The 17,650-nt window shown below is 41.0% G+C and overlaps 1 protein-coding gene across 11 annotated transcripts in view; it reads right to left on the bottom strand.

Annotated features, from left to right (window-relative positions):
* pcbp3 (poly(rC) binding protein 3) overlaps positions 1–15,871 on the bottom strand; it is a 62,760-nt gene extending 46,889 nt beyond the window's left edge. For 5 of the 11 annotated variants that reach the window (XM_067516437.1, XM_067516442.1, XM_067516443.1 and 2 more), the window contains exon 1: positions 15,534–15,867. The gene's annotated coding sequence lies outside the window, so the exon portion shown is untranslated. Of the gene's footprint in view, positions 1–15,533 lie in introns of all 11 variants that reach the window. The other 6 variants (XR_010915212.1, XM_067516441.1, XM_067516446.1 and 3 more) reach the window with 3 other exon arrangements.
* Between the last annotated feature and the right edge of the window lie 1,779 nt (positions 15,872–17,650).

Genomic DNA, 17,650 nt, shown 5'->3' with positions numbered 1-17,650 from the left:
GCCCCCTACCAGATCCGAACAAAGTATTTTAAGTTAAATAAAACGATGCTCCGGTTTCCTAGCACAGTCAAAAAACATACATCTTAAGTTAACTGGTGACTCTAATTTGCCCATAGGTGTGAATGTGAGTGTGAATGGTTGTCTGTCTGTGTGTGTCTCTCTGTGTTGGCCCTGAGATGGACTGCAGACCTGTTTAGGATGTACCCTGCTACTTGGCCAGTGACAACTGGGATAGGTTCCAGCCCCCCGCAACCTTGAACAGGATAAGTGGTCGAGAGATAATGGATTGATGGATTCACTTAAACCATTACTGGTGCAGCCAAGTATTTCTAAAGTCAGAAAAAATGTTTCTGTAAATGGACGTCCCCTAAGTGCAGTGAATGTGTATAAAATATTAGCCAAGTCACTAAACATCTCTTGTACAGTCGAATCCATCGTTACGCAAAGGAAGGAATGTGATTCATGCTTAAGTCTGTCTGTCTACAGCAGATCATCTTTAAAAACTGAGTGACCCTGCATAAAGGAAACCAGTGAGGGAAACCACCAAGGCACTGGTTACAACCCTCAGCAGCTAAGATTGGAGGGACTGTACAAATAAAAACAGTTGAAAATGTCCTTCACAAGTCTTATGTCAAAGTGGCAAAGCCGAAAAAGGTCCAAATAACTCTGATAAAGAGTTCGTCAAAAGTTATGTGGGAGTCACTATAATCTAATGTCAGACCAAAATTGAAAGTTTTTGGTAATCAGACTAGAGGCTATGACGGGTGAGGAACCTGGGCAACAGTAACTATCTGTATAGTATCTGACATCTCTGCCACTGAAGTTTTCTAACACTTCTTCTTTAGTCTTGAGTCTTTAGCCTTCCTAGATTTGGAGGTCAATCTGCTTTAGGCAGATTTACTCATGTGCCATATTCCTTTCATTTCTTAACGATGAATTCACTGTACACCAAAATAAAGTCAATGACTGGGAACTGTTTTTGAACCAATGCCCTGACTTGTGCTTTAGAATAATCGTATCACAGAGTTGCTGTTAGTTGTTAGTATGTTCAGATGGTGTAGAGCCCAAACTTTTTTTGGCTTGTGAGCTACTTATAAAATGACCAAGTCAAAATGATCTACCTACTATAAAAATACAAAACATATATTTATTTATGAATATATTTATGAATATATTGAGAGTTCTGAAATTGTACAATATATGTTGGTGTAGCTTACATAACTACATGAACCCATATTGCACAATACAACTCTGTACAATTTTCATATCATTACCTTACTCTGATCACTTGCATTGAATAGAATCAGCCAGGGATGAATAGTCCGGACCGTAACTGCTGATAGCCAGTCTCAAGCACACTTCCATCAGTCATGGTGTAAATAATAATTCCACCTTCCCACTCCGTATGGAAGTGGTAAGTCCAGCTCCCCCACTCATTTTTATACCGTTACTCAAGTTTACAAGAAATAAATTGGAGGCTATCTCGCTAGCTTGCTACAGTTTTGCAGCACTTGGCGCCGTTGTACGCATGCGGATGCGTGGTGACCCACGTGTCAGAAAAGGTCAGATGTCAGACTGGCTGCCCTGTACGTCAATCAAGTGACAAATTTCATAGTGAGGACGGATGAGGGCCTGACGTCTACTTTGTTAATTCCATGCGATCTACCCACACTACCTTTGCGATCGACCGGTAGATCGCGATAGACGTATAGGGCACCTCTGGTGTAGATTTTGGCCGGAATACTGATTTACCAGTGACTGGACATTACAGAAACGTGTATAAAAACCGCAATTCTTTAAACATATCACTGCACTCATATAATTTCCATTTACCCATTCCATGCATTTGTTACTTCTAGGTTGGACTACTGTAATTCCCTACTTTCAGGATGCCCCAGTAACTCTCTAAAGAACCTGCAATTAATCCAAAATGCTGCAGAAAGAGTGCTGACTGGAATTAGCAAGAGAGATCATATTTCACCTTCACTAGCTTCTCTCCATTGGCTTCCCATAAAATCTAGAATAGAATTTAAAACCCTGCTTCTTACATATAAAGCTCTGAATGGTCAGACTCCATCATATATAGAAGAACTCATAGCACCATATCATCCCAGTAGACCACTTCGCTCTCAGAATGCAGGCCTGCTGTGGTTGCCAGAATTTCCAAAGGTAGAATGGGAGGCAGAGCCTTTAGCTATCAAGCTCCTCACCTGTGGAACCAGCTCCCAGTTCACATTCGGGAAGCAAACACCCTCTTTACTTTTAAGTCTAGGCTTAAAACCTTCCTCTTTGATAAAGCTTATACTTAGTTATAGTTATGCTGCTATGCTGCTCCTCCTCTTGAGCCTGTCTCCTCTCCTCTCACCCCCAATTGTCACCACTGTATGTCATTAACTCTGTGTGTTTTCTCCCGTAGTTGTCTTTGTCCTTCTCTGTCTCCCTCTCTCTGTCCCTTTCTGCAGGTGTCCCCGGCTTTGGAGCTGTGTGTTTTCCAGTGTGTAGCTACTGGTCAAACCAACCTGCCCGATGTTTTGTTGTTGCTTTTTGTTGCTCTTTTCTTTTCTCTCTCCACTTTCCACTCACCCCAACTGGTCAAGGCAGATGGCCACCCACCCTGAGCCTGGTTCTGCTGGACGTTTCTCCCGTTAAAGGGAGTTTTTTCTCTGCACTGTTGCCCAGGGCTTGCTCAAGGGGGAATTGTTGGGTTTTCACTATATATCTTTATAGTCTTGACTTTATTCTGCAAAGTGCATTGAGATGAGTTTGCTGTGAATAGGCGCTATATAAATTGAATTAAATTAAATAAATTAAGTAAATAGACTATGATTCAAGGGTGTAACAATCTATACTATGCAATATAAAGAGGTGAAAACTTTAAAGGAGTGTGATTCCTTTCTACAGCCACTGTCGGATTCATATTTTAAAGGGCTGGATATGAAGGTTCAGCCATATAGATTCATTTTATCGGTTAGGTATCTCGTTTTTAAAATTTGGTATTCTGTTTTTTTTGTTATTTTCTTTTGTAAAATAGTGTTTACATTTTGGAAAAATGGATGACCTACACTGCTGTCTCGAGGGGACCATCAGCTTCAAACAGAGGCACACACTAGAGGTATTCCACAAAAGAGAATGCAGATCCAAACTCAACATGCAACATGCATGAATTAATTTTTAAAGGGGAGAAAGAAGGGACCAAGAAAAACTGGACCTGACCCAACTAGAACGCTCACTGTTGTTTTTACTTTGCAATTAGTACCAAATCTGTGGAGCTGAAAAATTGTGTGCTTATATAAGTGAGGCTATGCTCACAGATACACATCTCTACATAATGTACTGTAATTTTATAATTACAGTACACACAACAATAATGAATTGTCATTGGTAATGTGTCTGTTCAGATTAGATTCTGGCTCTAAAACGCTTTAAAAAAACAAATGAAAATATCTCCTTTTTGCCCTCCACAAAATTGTCCTTCAACCCCATGTGTTGTTCTGACTCTGCTGTTTAGAAGTCTGTAACTAAATGTTAACTAGCATGTGATAAAAAAAAACTGTTGGCAGTGGCTAAAAAGACCTTTTGATGCCAGTGATTCTCTTACTGAACATGCAAATGAATGGAACGACACATCAAAGGTACTAGAACTGTTGTAAACCAGCGGAAAGTGTCAATTCTGCGTGTTATGTATGTAAACCTAATGTGCTTTCTGCATCTTGTACTAAATGTATATTTGTGTGTGTGTGTGTGTGTGTGTGTGTGTGTGTGTGTGTGTGTGTGTGTGTGTGTGTGTGTGTGTGTGTGTGTGTGTGTAATATTCTGCAATGTTAAGAAGCATTTGACATTTTCACAGTTTCTTTAACATGGAGATGACACTGAAACTCTTTGATGTTTCAGTCTTTAACTACTTAATCCCACAGCGGAGGATAAAGAAGAACCTTCTACATTTAAATGTCATTTTTTTCTGCTGTTTTCAACAGTGTACACGTATAATACACACAAATGCTGTATGTACATACATATGACTGAAATGATTGTGAGGGGTAATCAGTATTTCAAACATCCTTTTTTGCAGAATGGCGAAAGCAAATTATCTAGTAGATCAAGTTCCACCTAATGTGTGTGAACAAAGTTACGCTTCCACTTTTGATTTGCCTGCAGGGAAACAGACAGGAGCTCAGCCAAATGTCAAATAATCAAACTGATTATTTGATTGTGAATACTCAGATGATACATGCCATTGTAGTTTGCACTATTACAGTAAACGTGAATCTTCACACCTAATTCAGGTTTTTACCAACAGACAATGTTTAATTTAGTTGTTTGCACAACTGTTGTTGCTTAAGCAGGTCTGCAAAATGCCATCAGGTAATAGTGAAGATGAGATGCAAACAAGAAAGAGAGACAGGGAAAGCTATGGTTGTTTGATACAGGGTCTGTTACAATATTCAGGTAGTCTCACTAACAGAGTTTTACAGTTCCAGTAAATGAATAATAGAGGAAGAAGGGAAGGTTAAGAGCATTTCTCTTAATGTGGAAAGAAACCGATGATTTAGAGAGAAAGAGCATCTAACACGGCATGTTTGCAAGGTTCGTTCTTTTGGCTGAGAGTATAAAAGGAGTTATTGCACACTAACAGCATCATTTGGTGCATCCAGTCGTCCAAATGATGCTCCTGATAGCACATGATGAAATTCTTAAATGTTCCCCTTAGGGGGAGATGTCTCTAAGATTTTTTGTGATTAATGAATCAGGTTGTACATATGGGGAAGTAGAAAGACAGCCTGGGATTTTTTATTTTTTTTTCCCTAGACCTGCCCTACTTCATCACGCCTGCTCTCCCCATCAAACCTACTGCCTAAGACGCTGAGTACACCCCAGCAGCAGTGTCCCAAGGAAATGTTTTCTCAAGCTCCTGAAGTGCTCGCCTCATTTTCTACATCTGCTTAAGCTCACGCAGCTGCATTCTCGCTGACTTAGCAGTCTCTTCTGCAGAAGCTTTTGGAGCTGCACAAGGAAATATAAAAAAATAAAACAATAAAGACAGCATTGAGGAAAAGTGTGTCAGGAAAACAGAAAGCGCTGCTATAACATTCATTTTTCCCTGAAACGGAGGGATGAGCCGGTGGCGAAGGACTGAACATGAAGAAATACGAAACCACATGCTTTTGAAGGTTCACAAAGGATTTTATAGATGTGTAGAAATGTCCTACATTGATAATCTAACTACAGAAAATAAGCTGTTTATATCTTTAGTGCTTTTAAGTATTAATACCTCAACTTTAACTTAAAACATGTCGTTGTTGTAGATGGGAATCAGCAGGGGAAGTTTTATGTTAGACCTGAGCGACAGGTGTCAGTGCATCACAGCCGGCTGCCTGGGAGGCTGTGCAGCTGCAGACTGGTCAGAGCATCCATGCCGACCAACGTCCAGCACAACATGTTGTCGCTATACTTTAGACATTTTAGCTTCTGTGTTTGCAGTCTATTTTATCACTTGTCAGTCCAAAATAGCATTAAAAACAGAAAGACAAAAAAAGTAGGGCATTGGTAATATTCTATTTCTTTAGTCAACAAATCTCATGAAAAGAACAAAGCAACAACAAATGTGATCTGAATTGTCTGAACCACTTGTTCCAGATCTATTAAAAACATGTCAGTGAGCACAATGAATGTTCCTCCATTGTAATGAACACAAACTGTACTTTATTTTGAGCTAGTTCCACACATCCTTCTGGTGATGAAAGTACTCATTAGTGAGTACCAAACATGGGGCTGAATATAGCTCCCCACAAACACAGTATTTACTCCTGTTGTTTGTCAGAAACCACAGTACCCAGTTGTAAATGGAACAACACAGTAAACTCATATTTTCTGTACATTTCCAACCTGCAATTTTCTACTGTACATGTGCACAATATCGGCTGAACAACTAGGCAAGCATGTGCTGTGTCCGTTCCTGCCCAAACCTCCAGCTGAGGCCAATCTGTTGTTCAGGTGTGGCTCAGTGGTAGCAGCCACGGCCTCACCAGCAAGCTGAGGCGGCTTCCAAACACAGCCCAGATACAGAAAGGGACACTGTACACTGCAGTGCAACCCACAGTACACAGGTGTATCAAAGCATCACAGTGAAAAGTTCCGAAATCAAAATAGAATTTCTTATTGCAATAACTGAATAGGATGAAAGGGTCTAAAATGAGGTAGTCGTGCAATAGCAACAGAAGACTTACAAATCCTGTACACTAAGCACTCACTAGTCATACGACGCAACACGGGATCATTTGTTGGTGTAACTATTTTGTATGTATGATGAGTGATGACAACCGTAGCTAGTGTTTTATACCTAAACGGAGGGACTTTCCCTCTAAACTACAGTGTAAGACAATGCACACCCTGGCTACTGCTAACCACCTCCATACTCAAAGTTGTGAGCGAGGACCCTATGCTGGGTGGATTATGGCTAAATAAAGCCTCGGCAGTGTATGAATCACTGTGTCACTGATCCCCTCTGCTTCTCACACAACAGGTTTTGCCTTCTGCAAGCTGTCACTGGCTTTCCACTCATTCAAATGAAGAATAAAAGAGAGAGAGAGAAATCGAGACTGTGAGGGAGAGAGGAGAGTTGACGTTCATCACTCGAGTGCCGTGGCTTAGCCTAAGAGGCTTGAATAATCAGTATGTTAAGCTGTCAGGGTGTGCGCTCGCACCTACCCTGCACTTACAAACTCCTGGGTGCTTTTTAATCAAGCAAAAATGCTGAGAGGCAGTGGCGAGCGCCAAGAGCCCAGGCTAAAAGATGAGCTTTAGAATATCTGTTACACTTTCTCCTGACATCACCAGACGTGTTTTTACTGTAAGCTGCAGACACACACATTGAATTGTCTGCATCTTTTTATCTCGTGTCAATTATCATATTCAGTTACAATTCTCTGCACTTTCTACAAATAGATTCCACACCCATTGTGAGCTGATGCGTAATCTACAATGATGTGGTAAATTCCACCCTAATGTTCTCCACATGAAACCCTGCTGCCCACAGCAGTTCCAGCATGGCTGAACTGCCGCAGAGTCAGATCGTTGATTACAAAAATCACAAATGTCTGCTTGTGTTGATCTCTTTCACGAATTTACGAAGATTTACCAATTCATCCATTTAAAAATTGTTTGAAAGTGCTATTGAGACGCTTATTTATAAGTCTGCTCAAATGGATCATTCATGTGCACTCATTGTTTGGAACCTAGTTTATGAAGTTGCTACTGCTCCATAGCTCATGATCAGTGCTTAAATGTGTGACAAAGTTCACTTTTCTTTCTGTGTGATAAGACTCAGCAAACTGTTGGGGAAATGCATATAAAATAAAAAATTGTATTCACTCTACTGAGGCTCCGAAGGGTGGAAGGAGAGCTTAGCATTCATCCTGCCTCAAAGCTTGAAGGTCCTGGGTTTGAACCTCCAGGCTGGCTGGGCCCTTTCTGGTTTCCCCTCACAATCCACGGACATGCAGTTAGTGAATGGTTGTCTTTCTGTATGTGTGGCCTTGTGACAGATGGGTGATCTGTCTCGGGTGTTTTCCACGTCTCACCCAGTGTCAGCTGAAATTGGCTCCAGCACTCCTCACTCCCCTCCCCCAGCTGCCATTAGGAAACCACACTACTCTCTATGGCAGTAACTCACTACTTTTTAAGTTACTTTGGTTTGACACTGAACTGAGATCTGGTCTACTATAAAGATTGTTAACATTACTATTAGTATTATAACTATTATTACAAAATTAACCCCAGGTGCTAAACGACTTAAACATCTCTAAGATGTTTGTCTTGCTTGTTGTGACTGGTCAACAACATAGTCAGCTCTCACACAGACAACCCAAACATTCAGGTGCTCTGCTCACAGAGTTTGAAGCTGAACCTGCTTCATTTACAAACATTACAAACACCTGTTCCTGGTTAGTTTAAGTAGATGTTAGTCACATTAGTTCGCTAATGACTCCCTTCTTCGTGTTTTCGAGCGAATCAGCTTGGCTAAAAGTGCTTTCTGAAAGCCAAAGATTTTGCAATGTCGACATCGCCTGCAAATTCTCAAACACAAAACCAGCTACAAACTCTCAAAAAAGTAAGTGCAGTGTAGGACAATGAGACATTAATGGAATGGTTTTCCATGAGTTTTTTGGAAGGTGGTCTTATGACAATATTGCCATCCTAATTTGTACGTAACACCTCTGTGCTTCATCACATTTCACTCAAAAAAGGTCAAACTGAACCAAATGCACATCCCTAATTCTATGCAAAAGCCCTTAGGCAGCCCCTCTAAGCCAAATCAAGTCCCAATCTTTGAAAGTTATAGAATATTAAAGAGAAATTCACTATGTTTTGAGTTGCCCTATAGGTGCTTCTTTGTGAGCTGTGGTGTACAAATACTTTGTACAGTCGCTTTTAGGTTTGTTATGACCATCGCTTTACTTCACAAGTTGTAAACTGAGTTAAATTCAACAGCCGATTCAGTAGCTCGAGTATTTTTACAGTCTGTACCTTTGAGACATAAAAACTCACTCAGAGTGTGTGTGGGACTTCTCTGAGTCCCTTGCTGTTTCACCTGCTGTCTTGCAGACTTTGAAAGAAACAAGCAATCAGTGAAACTGTTCCACAGATTTTCCCTTGGAGATCCTGAAAGGTTGCAGCTAACAGAAGTCGGAATGGACATAAATACACATTTTTACAAAGAGATTGTTACAAGAGCACGTTGTGACTTCACCAACTAACAGCTGATGAGCCAGTAAGGGCAAGGTAATAAATATTGTTGTTAAAATGCAAGTGTGATTGCATTACCATTAGCAGCTTAACAAGCATACGCCTCAGCTTTAAAGAGACAGAGATATGCATTTCTGTTTTTTCCCCTGTATTTTCTGTGTATCCTGGATCATACTCATATACTGTCATGCAATATGAAATCCTGATGCGACTGAGGTTCAACAGAAATGACTCTGCTGTGTTCCTGATTCTCTCTGTGCTTTGAGAAGATATCCCTCTGCTGCAGGTCATGCGAACAAAAAGAGTGAGATGTATAATAAACAGACTGTAACTGGGAAAGGAGCTGACTCGATTTAGCTTACGGGGACTTTTGAAGTTTCATGAGCCTCAGCTAAACCTCAGCTAAAGTGTGTTTTGGCACAAAACAGGGGTCGTGCATTTCGGTCGCGCATTCTGAGTGAAATTTGATGAACTCTGTGTATCAAAGAGAGACAGGTACCAAGTTAGAAAGTTTTGTACATATTAGAACATCGAAACTGGAATAAGATCAGCTTCAGGAAACTCGAATCATTGGGAAAACATGCCCATAATCTTTTGGAAAATAAAGGTGGTAAATAATGGATAAATAAAAACTAATGAAATGAAATAAAAACACAATACAAATACACAAGCAGAGTGAGATTAGAGCTCGAGCCTTAGAAGCCACACATCTAATTTTGTCTTCGGAATTGTGCAAAGAAACTTTCCAAACATTGTTTCAGACTGGATGGGATCTCTGCAGGGATGGTCGGGAGGGGTTGGAAACTCTGAGTCAGTGGGTGGGTGCAGGATTTAAAATACACTTACATGCACACCTCTAAATTATGAATTGCATTACATATCAGAGCCCTAAATAAGGTGTGCATTCCCTCACAAAGTGGGTTACACTACATGACTTCATTCCTCATTTCTTGTCTGTTTATCACATAAAAAGATTTAACAATCTTTCAAACAAATGTTGAAATATAAAACTCATTGACTGTGTTTTATAATGTGGATTGAAAGCTGAACCCATGTTTTCAAAGGTCAAAGAACTTCTCTCCCCACTGTCTTTATCAAATGTCAAACTACTGTCAAACTGGCTGTTTTCCTGTGATTAGTAAAAATCTCAGTTGATTTCATTCCGTTTTCTTGAGCACATACATACAAATTAGAAACATGCTGTTTTCATAGAATTCACAGTGCTTTGTCGATTACAGTGTAAAAGATGATGAACTGGAAACAAACGTGTGACCTGAACATGCAGCAACAATGAAAGTAGTCAAACACAATTTCTAATATAAACCTGTAGTCTGACTTCCAATGGTTCCATTATACAAATTCTTCTACACAGGTCAGATGGGAACCCTGCCAGAGTCATATATTCAAGCTCTAATCTAATAAAATAAATAACACCACAAGGCTGATGCTGCCACAACATTCCTCTGTGGGCATGTGCATGGTCCTTTGATCAACTCCAGCTCTCTTAACTCCAATCCAACAATAATATTTTCTTGTCACTTCACCACTTGAGCTGCTTCCCCAAACCCCACTGTATTAGCGAGTATAAAAATAGCACCAGAACAGGGGGCAAACGGGCTGTCTATTTCTGACCACACTTCACCACCCAGAGCGAAGCTAGGGAAACAGCAGGGAAGGCTAAAGCTCTCTTCCTGCTCCACCTTTTCCTTCTTAGCCCTCACCCTCCTCCATTTTTTTCCTCACCCAACTTTCCATCCTCTCTGATAGATATCGCAACCCTTCAGTAGCTTAAATTACATCAGCAAGCAGCTTTGCACCGGGGGGGGGGGAGAAAAAAGGGGCCTCTGTTTTCACAGATCATAATTCTCTCCAATAGATTCAATTTTTTAAAGGTGCCATGTTTAATTTCAGCCTCTGGTGATGCCTCCCACCCCCCAACCCGGTATGAATTATGGTCTAGTGTAGATTGTTTTTTAAGTTTACAGCCCGGCTCTGTGTCAGAGAACTGCTTACCAGTCAAGTGAGTGTGAATGAGGGAACAAGAGTTTGAACGCCTAGTGGATTGTTTGCACAGTTTGCAGGTCAGTGTCGGATCATCTACCCAGAATTAACTAACTTACCCTGAAGCGTGTTACCATGTCCAACATGTGCAAAAAAGTAAAAAAAAAACTAAGAAAGTCCTTTTGTTAGTGTGGGACAGCGAAACACAATGCAGTTCCTCGAGAGCCGCAGCCCTGATTACCTACCCCTGCCTGATCAGCTGGACCAGTTGCAGTTAATGAACAGTTGGTAGTGGCTCACTATACTTTCCACAGCTCTGTTAAATATGCTTCAGCTCAGTTAGGCAAAGAGAAAAAATGGGGTCAAGTGAGACATGCAAATTAGTATAATAATTATTCCAGCTTCCACTGACTTTAATTTTATTGTGGACAGCAGTAGTCACGGCTTCAACAAGTTTAAGTATACAACAATATTCAAACATTATCATCATTATATACTAAACTAAGGTAAAGAAGCAACTAAAAATATATTTCTTTCACAGCATGTTGTAACTAGGTCTCTTAAAAAAAAAACTTGCAGTGCCACTGCATCCATCAATTGGTCCCAGACCTGGTGGCAAACAGAATCCATCATTTCCTTCATTCACAGAGTTTGTTACTGTTGTTGCACTAACACAAGCCATGAATTCAGTGCCTTTTCACAGTTTGTTGGTAACTGCTTCAGATACATATGAGTTGTTGTTAGATTTTTTTAATATATATATCTATATTTCATATATAAATTTCCAATTGAATTCTTCCCTCATGCTTGTTTGGTTTAGCTCCAAGTTTTTTTTTTTTTTTTATTCCTTTCGGCTTATCCCGTGAGTTCAGGGTCGCCACATCGGATCATTGTCCGCCAGTTGATTCTGCCGGATCCCCTTCCTGACACAACCCTCCCCAATGTTTACCGGGCTTAGACCGGCACTGCACGGCTGGGGATGGGCTGTTGGGGGTTCAGTGTCTTGCCCAGAGACACTTTGACAAATAGCCGGCACTGGGGATCGAACAGGGTCCGCGGACGACTGCCTTACCAACTGAGCTACAGCTATTTAGCCTGGGTAATGGATTTTAAAGAGTTGACAACCTAGTTTGACACAACAAAACACAATTGAAGACAATTTCTGTTTGTGTAAAAAAGTTCTATTGTGTTTAATGGGTTCTAAAACTAAATCATTTGCTTTCTTGCTGATCAGGTACATAATATTAACTAATTGCTACATTGCGATGGATTGATACTATCAGAGGTATTTTTACCAATGTGCTGACATGTCTTACATTAAAGGCTCGAGAAGCTTGAGACCTCTGGCTGTTCATCACGCTTTAAATGATTACGAAGGATCCCACCATGATCACGGTTAGATGCCAAGCAAGGTGCCACAATATTAATTACTGGGAGATAAAGGGAGACTAAATGTTGACTTTGTTTGTGTGTCAAATATCTCCAGAGCTCTTACATTTTCAAATCAGGGATGACTTTATATCATTTGATGGTGGCGATGTTGTGATTTTACAAATGTGCTCATGCAACAACTTCCCTATGTGAAAGTAGTAGACTAAAAATAAAAGCAGAGAAAGGGAACGTAGCTCTTTAAATAGCTACAGTATCTAATGTTATCAGAAGTTAAAATCAGTGTAATAAGGCATAGAATGAATGCATTACAGCTCTCAGTACTCTATTTAAGAGGCATTTAGAAGTTAATCTATTTCGATTCCAGTGTACATTTATTTTTCCATGATAGTAAATCTAAAATCATCACCCAGCAGACCAAACATAGTAGTTTCTCTGAAGCTCTTTTTGTCTGTGTCCGTTTGCTCCCATCACCGTGTGACAGCTACCAGCACGGCAGCCAGTCAGTGTCAGTGGCCTTTTTCACACTGAGCCAGTCCCTACCCAGGCAACTCCCAGCACACACTGTGCCCAGAGCCAGGCCAGCGGGAGATCCGGAACGGCTCGAATGGGCCAAGGCACAAAGGGCCAGCTGCTTGCAGAGCATTGGCTTTACATAGAAGGAAGCGGGGCTTACTGAATATTCTGCATACATGCGATCCATCTTTTCATAGTGCAGTTATTCTAAATGGAAAATTATTGGTGGAAACAGGAACACATTAAAATACATTTTTGACAAAGCCATTTGCCGAGATCACACATTTATATAACATACTCAGGATACACAAGCAGAATTCACCAGTGAGACGTATGTCATCTGATTTCTTAATGACATGAAAAAAAACGAAAGCCTGTCCACTCATGTTTTATTTGCTGCCAATTCTGTTGTTTGTTTTGCTCAAATCAATTTCCAAACCTTCACAACACCTAGTGTCCTAAACAGACATCTGTGGCATTATGTGATGGGAAAGTGTAAAACTGGTCTGACACGGTGAGCCACACTCATTGTCTGCATTAACTGCGCGCAGCTCGACTTAAGCTCGAAGCAGTGGCTTAGGAAGGCATGCAAGTGCACCAACAGGAGCGTGCAAACACATCACCAAGGCTCATAAATATCTCATTCTACAAGGGATTTCACATATGCATTCTTATGAGAGCTTACACTGAAAGAGTTGATGTGCAGTAAGTGCATTAAATTTAGCTGCATAAGTGCTGCCGGGCTGATGGGGTGAGGTCGACAGTTATGTGTGAGAAAGCAAAGCTAATTTTTAAAAATGGCCTTTTTTTTTCTCTCTCTCCTCATTTCTGTGAAGTTTCTACATAGGTAATGACTGAACCTGGTCTGTGTTGGCTATGATGATTTGGCATTAGTCACTTTCAGAAGATGTTTAAGGTCTGTAACTGGAAATGGTTGTTGCATGAATGATTAAATGAAAAATTCAGTGTTAGTGAGAAAGATCCTTTCTCTCATCATTTATTCAGTAATGAAAGTAGTTTATGCAACATACGGTAATTCACAAAATGAATACGAGCTTTTTCCAACTCCATTTGTATTCTGTTCATGTTCCTAACAAGCAATTTAACATAACTTTTAGTCTGGACCTAAATTCTCAAACTACCATTTAATAAAGGCCTTCAGTCAAATTGCTTTTGTATTCAACAAAAATGACAGTCTGGCTTGTAGCATTGGGTCCAAAGAAAGATGAGAATCTGGGGAATAGTGCAAACACCTGCATGTTTCTTCAGGTAGTAAAGAAACCCAATTTACACTTCTTAATAATCTAACAGCACGACACCTGATTGAATGATGACGTAAATGCTGCAAACAGCATCATAAACATGCTCTTTACTGACACATTTACGATCCAAAACATCATTAATATGCAAAAAAATGTTTGCAGTCAAGGTTGTAAGTGTGAGGGATGGTAACTCTTTTTCATTCACTTGCTCAACACAAACTAACACAATAAAAGACTTTCAGTGAAAGCTGCTCTCCCTCAGGGCATTTCTGTTGGGAAGACCCTCATTCCCGAAAGGCTGTGTCACAGATGCTCCTTTTCAAATTACAAAATGATTATCACTGAAAGAAAAGTTGAACTGTCTGCTAGAGAAGTTTCTTGTTAAGTCCAAAGATGCAGACTGAATTTGACTGCATCATAAAGATAATTCCCCATAATATAAACATGTAAATGGTGAGAGATGGAACGTGCTGGTGTCAAATTTGATTAACTTAAATCGTATGAAGAAAATGAGATTCAAAATTTTCCTTCATCTTTGCTGTTCAGTTATAGTTAGGATGCCATCTTCACATAAAATTCATAAACATAAACCAAAAAAAAAAAAAAAAACCTTAAAAAACAAACAAAACACCACATCAGAAGAAAGATTTCCTTAGCTGTTGACATAGTTTTAAGATTCAATTTTCAGATATGATAGAGTGGCTTTAAAAACTTCAGGCTGGCAGTATTGATGTCTAAAGCACTTTAGCAATATCTATGTCTCCCTCACAGATATATGCGCACACATGTGCAGACACACACACACACACACACACACACAGTTCACTTCCCCTTACTGGGAAAGTACAGGATGTGTGGATGGGGAACTAAGCAGTTTCTTTTTCTCCACTGCTGTTGCCAGGAATGCTTTATGGGCCATGTTAATATTGGAGCTCTCCTCCTGGAAAGATTGCTCGATTCAATCAGGCAAGTCACTGCCTTGTAAAGTCATTACACTTTGTGCAATGTCATGCGTTCTGGAGCCAGTTGACAGTCTGTGTTCTGTCCCGGCATTAGGGAAGTGGCCTAGCGAAAGCACGTGTGCCCTGCACGTCAGCACCTATAAATAGCCATCACCAACTAACATAAACACTTTTCAAAAATCAATTAGGGATGCGTATTCCATAGCCAGAATACAGCATGTCGTCCTCCTCAACTTGTGCTCCGGGCACATTTAAAAATAAAAGCCTTCATTTCGTTTTTCACTGAATTTGCATGTGCTGGAAGCCGGAGGGTATGAGACTGCAAAAGACACAAGGAGAGAAGATGAAGAGATTGTGGCATAGGGAGGGAGAAGGAAGTTGATATCAGGGTTGGATATCAGAGGAAGAAGAACACAAGTAAACTCACTGATATCATCTGTAAATAAAATATGTTTTTACAAGGGGAACAGACACGGTGAAAGGAAAACTTTGAAAGTGCATGAAAGGAAATTTATAGTGAGCAGAGAGAGGTGAGGGGAAAGGAAAACAAAAAGGAGAGGAGCAGGTTTAGAGGGACAGTATCTAAGTGAGTGAAGGAGGAGCAGAGGGCAGGAAGTACTTTTGGAGCGATCAGCTTGTGCTCAAATAAGCAGAGTCTTACCTGTTTAGAGGTTGTAGTTGGTGGGACGGAGAAGTGAGGAGAGTCAAAGGGTCCCGGGGTGGTCTGGGTGGTAGGGGGGTCTCGGTCCGGCTCAAAGCAGGGCTGGAGGGTGGTCCAAGATAGGGGAGGAAGGGTGGAGTGACAAGGAGCAGGGAGACGGGGAGGCTAAAGGGGGAGAAGAAACGTTGCTTGCCTCTCCCTCCCTTTCTCTCTCTCTCTTTATCTCTTTTCTCCCTCCAACATGCACACACACTGACTCACACACACACACACACACACACTCGGAGGCAGACTCCAAAACCCCGAGTCACTCAGATAATAGGCAGAGAAAGAGTCTTTACATTTACACGCTCCGCCACAGGGGGAGGATGGGGTGAGCTCTCCTCCTACTCTCCCCAAGGCAGCCAATGAGAGGCTGCAGAGAGGTGTCCAGGCAACCAATGAAAGTGGCAGCAGCCGGTGCCTTGCCCTAGCCAATAAGTGCAATAGCTCATATCCAGTTGGAATAATTACAGTATGGAAGGAGTCATGAAAAGCTTCCCTTTTGAAGGACAGACCAGGCTTGCACTCCAGCCAGAGTGTGTGATTTAGGGCTGCCACAGACATTAGAGTGATTCGATTCTGGGCCACTTAACCCAGCAAAATATCACTGCAGGCTTCTCTGCAGACCTGGAAAAAGCCCTGTGACCAGAGAAGAGAAGAAGCCTCCAGTCAGGTGGACTCAGAATCAGGCTCCTCATGAACAGACGAAGAATTGTGCACAAAGGCAGGGACACATTAACACATTATGAACACACACAGGCGAGTGTTCACATCCACATGGTCTCCCACCCACGTAATCAATTCCTTTGTGCCACAGCTCAGTCGATAGCTCTGCCAAGCACCCAGCTTAATAAGTGATCAGTGGTGAACTGTCAGGTCGAGGACTGAAAAGTGCATCACTGTTCTCTCCCTGATTCTTTACAGGCAAGTGAAGGAAACACCAGTTAAAATGTTACATCTTTTGCTGCTTTTTGGGTTTTCTTTTTTGTCAGCAAACACAGCCCGGTGACTTGCTGAAAGGTAGAATTTGACGGATGAAGGGAATTCTCTGGAGCTGCCAGCTGTGGAGGGATGAAGGATTTTCTATACAGCTTTGAAACAGTCTGATGATGTTCACAAGTTTGTGTTAAACTGGTGTTCAGGTGCATGGATGGGTTACGGAGGCAGGGCCCTGTACAGGTAGGCAGTCACCATCACACCAGTGGCTGCTTCGCTATTTTCAGTTGAACTAATCAGTATGAGAGGAAACAGCAATTTAATTTAATGAACTTAATTTATTTTATTTCACATTTACTGGCTGCAAAAAAAGTAAAAATGAGTGAAAAATCAAATTTCCACTCAATTTTACTTAATACTTTGCTTGCAAGTATAAGCCCACCTAGAATCTGGGAACGGGTTTAAAGTAAAGTAAGATCGATCCCCGGCTCCTCCGGTCACATGTCGAAGGGTCCTTGAGCAAGACACTGAACCCCAACTTAGTTGCTCCCGATGAGCGTTGGCCAGCTGCTCTAAAAGGAGCTTCCCCCATCGGTGTGTGAGGGATCGTGAGAGCGAATGGGTGAATGAGAAGCAGTGTGAAGCACTTTAAGTACGAATAGGTAGAAAACGCTATAGGTGGAGAGCATTTAACTTTACTGAGACTTTACTGTGATTATTGGAGAATAGGGGTAACGTAAGACAGAAAGTAAGTTGCAAATTTGCTTCTAAATGACCTAAAAGAACTAATAGTTGAAAGTATCATTAACAGCTTGTGGAAGGGTTCAGAGGAGGTAACAGATGTATTACTCCTTTATTAAGGTCTAGGACCTGCAGATTTTCATCGAGAAAGATTCATAATGGAGTATAATGGCTTCTACATCCCTGACTCCTATTTAGAAAAATAATTTCATGGATATTTCATCTGTTGATATGATCCCTTTCATGCATGGGTTTGCATCTTAACAACACAATAAGTGTAAATTATCCAGTGAATGTGCCATCACTGTGCATAACAACGTCTCTAGACAAATCCAATCAGTATGGAAGCTGCAGTAGCTCTGTCTGTAGCAGTAACAAAGCAGAAGGGTCACGGACTC

This window comes from Channa argus, chromosome 9, assembly GCF_033026475.1.
Source record: "Channa argus isolate prfri chromosome 9, Channa argus male v1.0, whole genome shotgun sequence".
Classification (NCBI taxonomy): Eukaryota; Metazoa; Chordata; class Actinopteri; order Anabantiformes; family Channidae; genus Channa; species Channa argus.
Note: the sequence above shows the minus strand (reverse complement) of the source record. Positions and strands in the feature narration are given on the sequence as shown.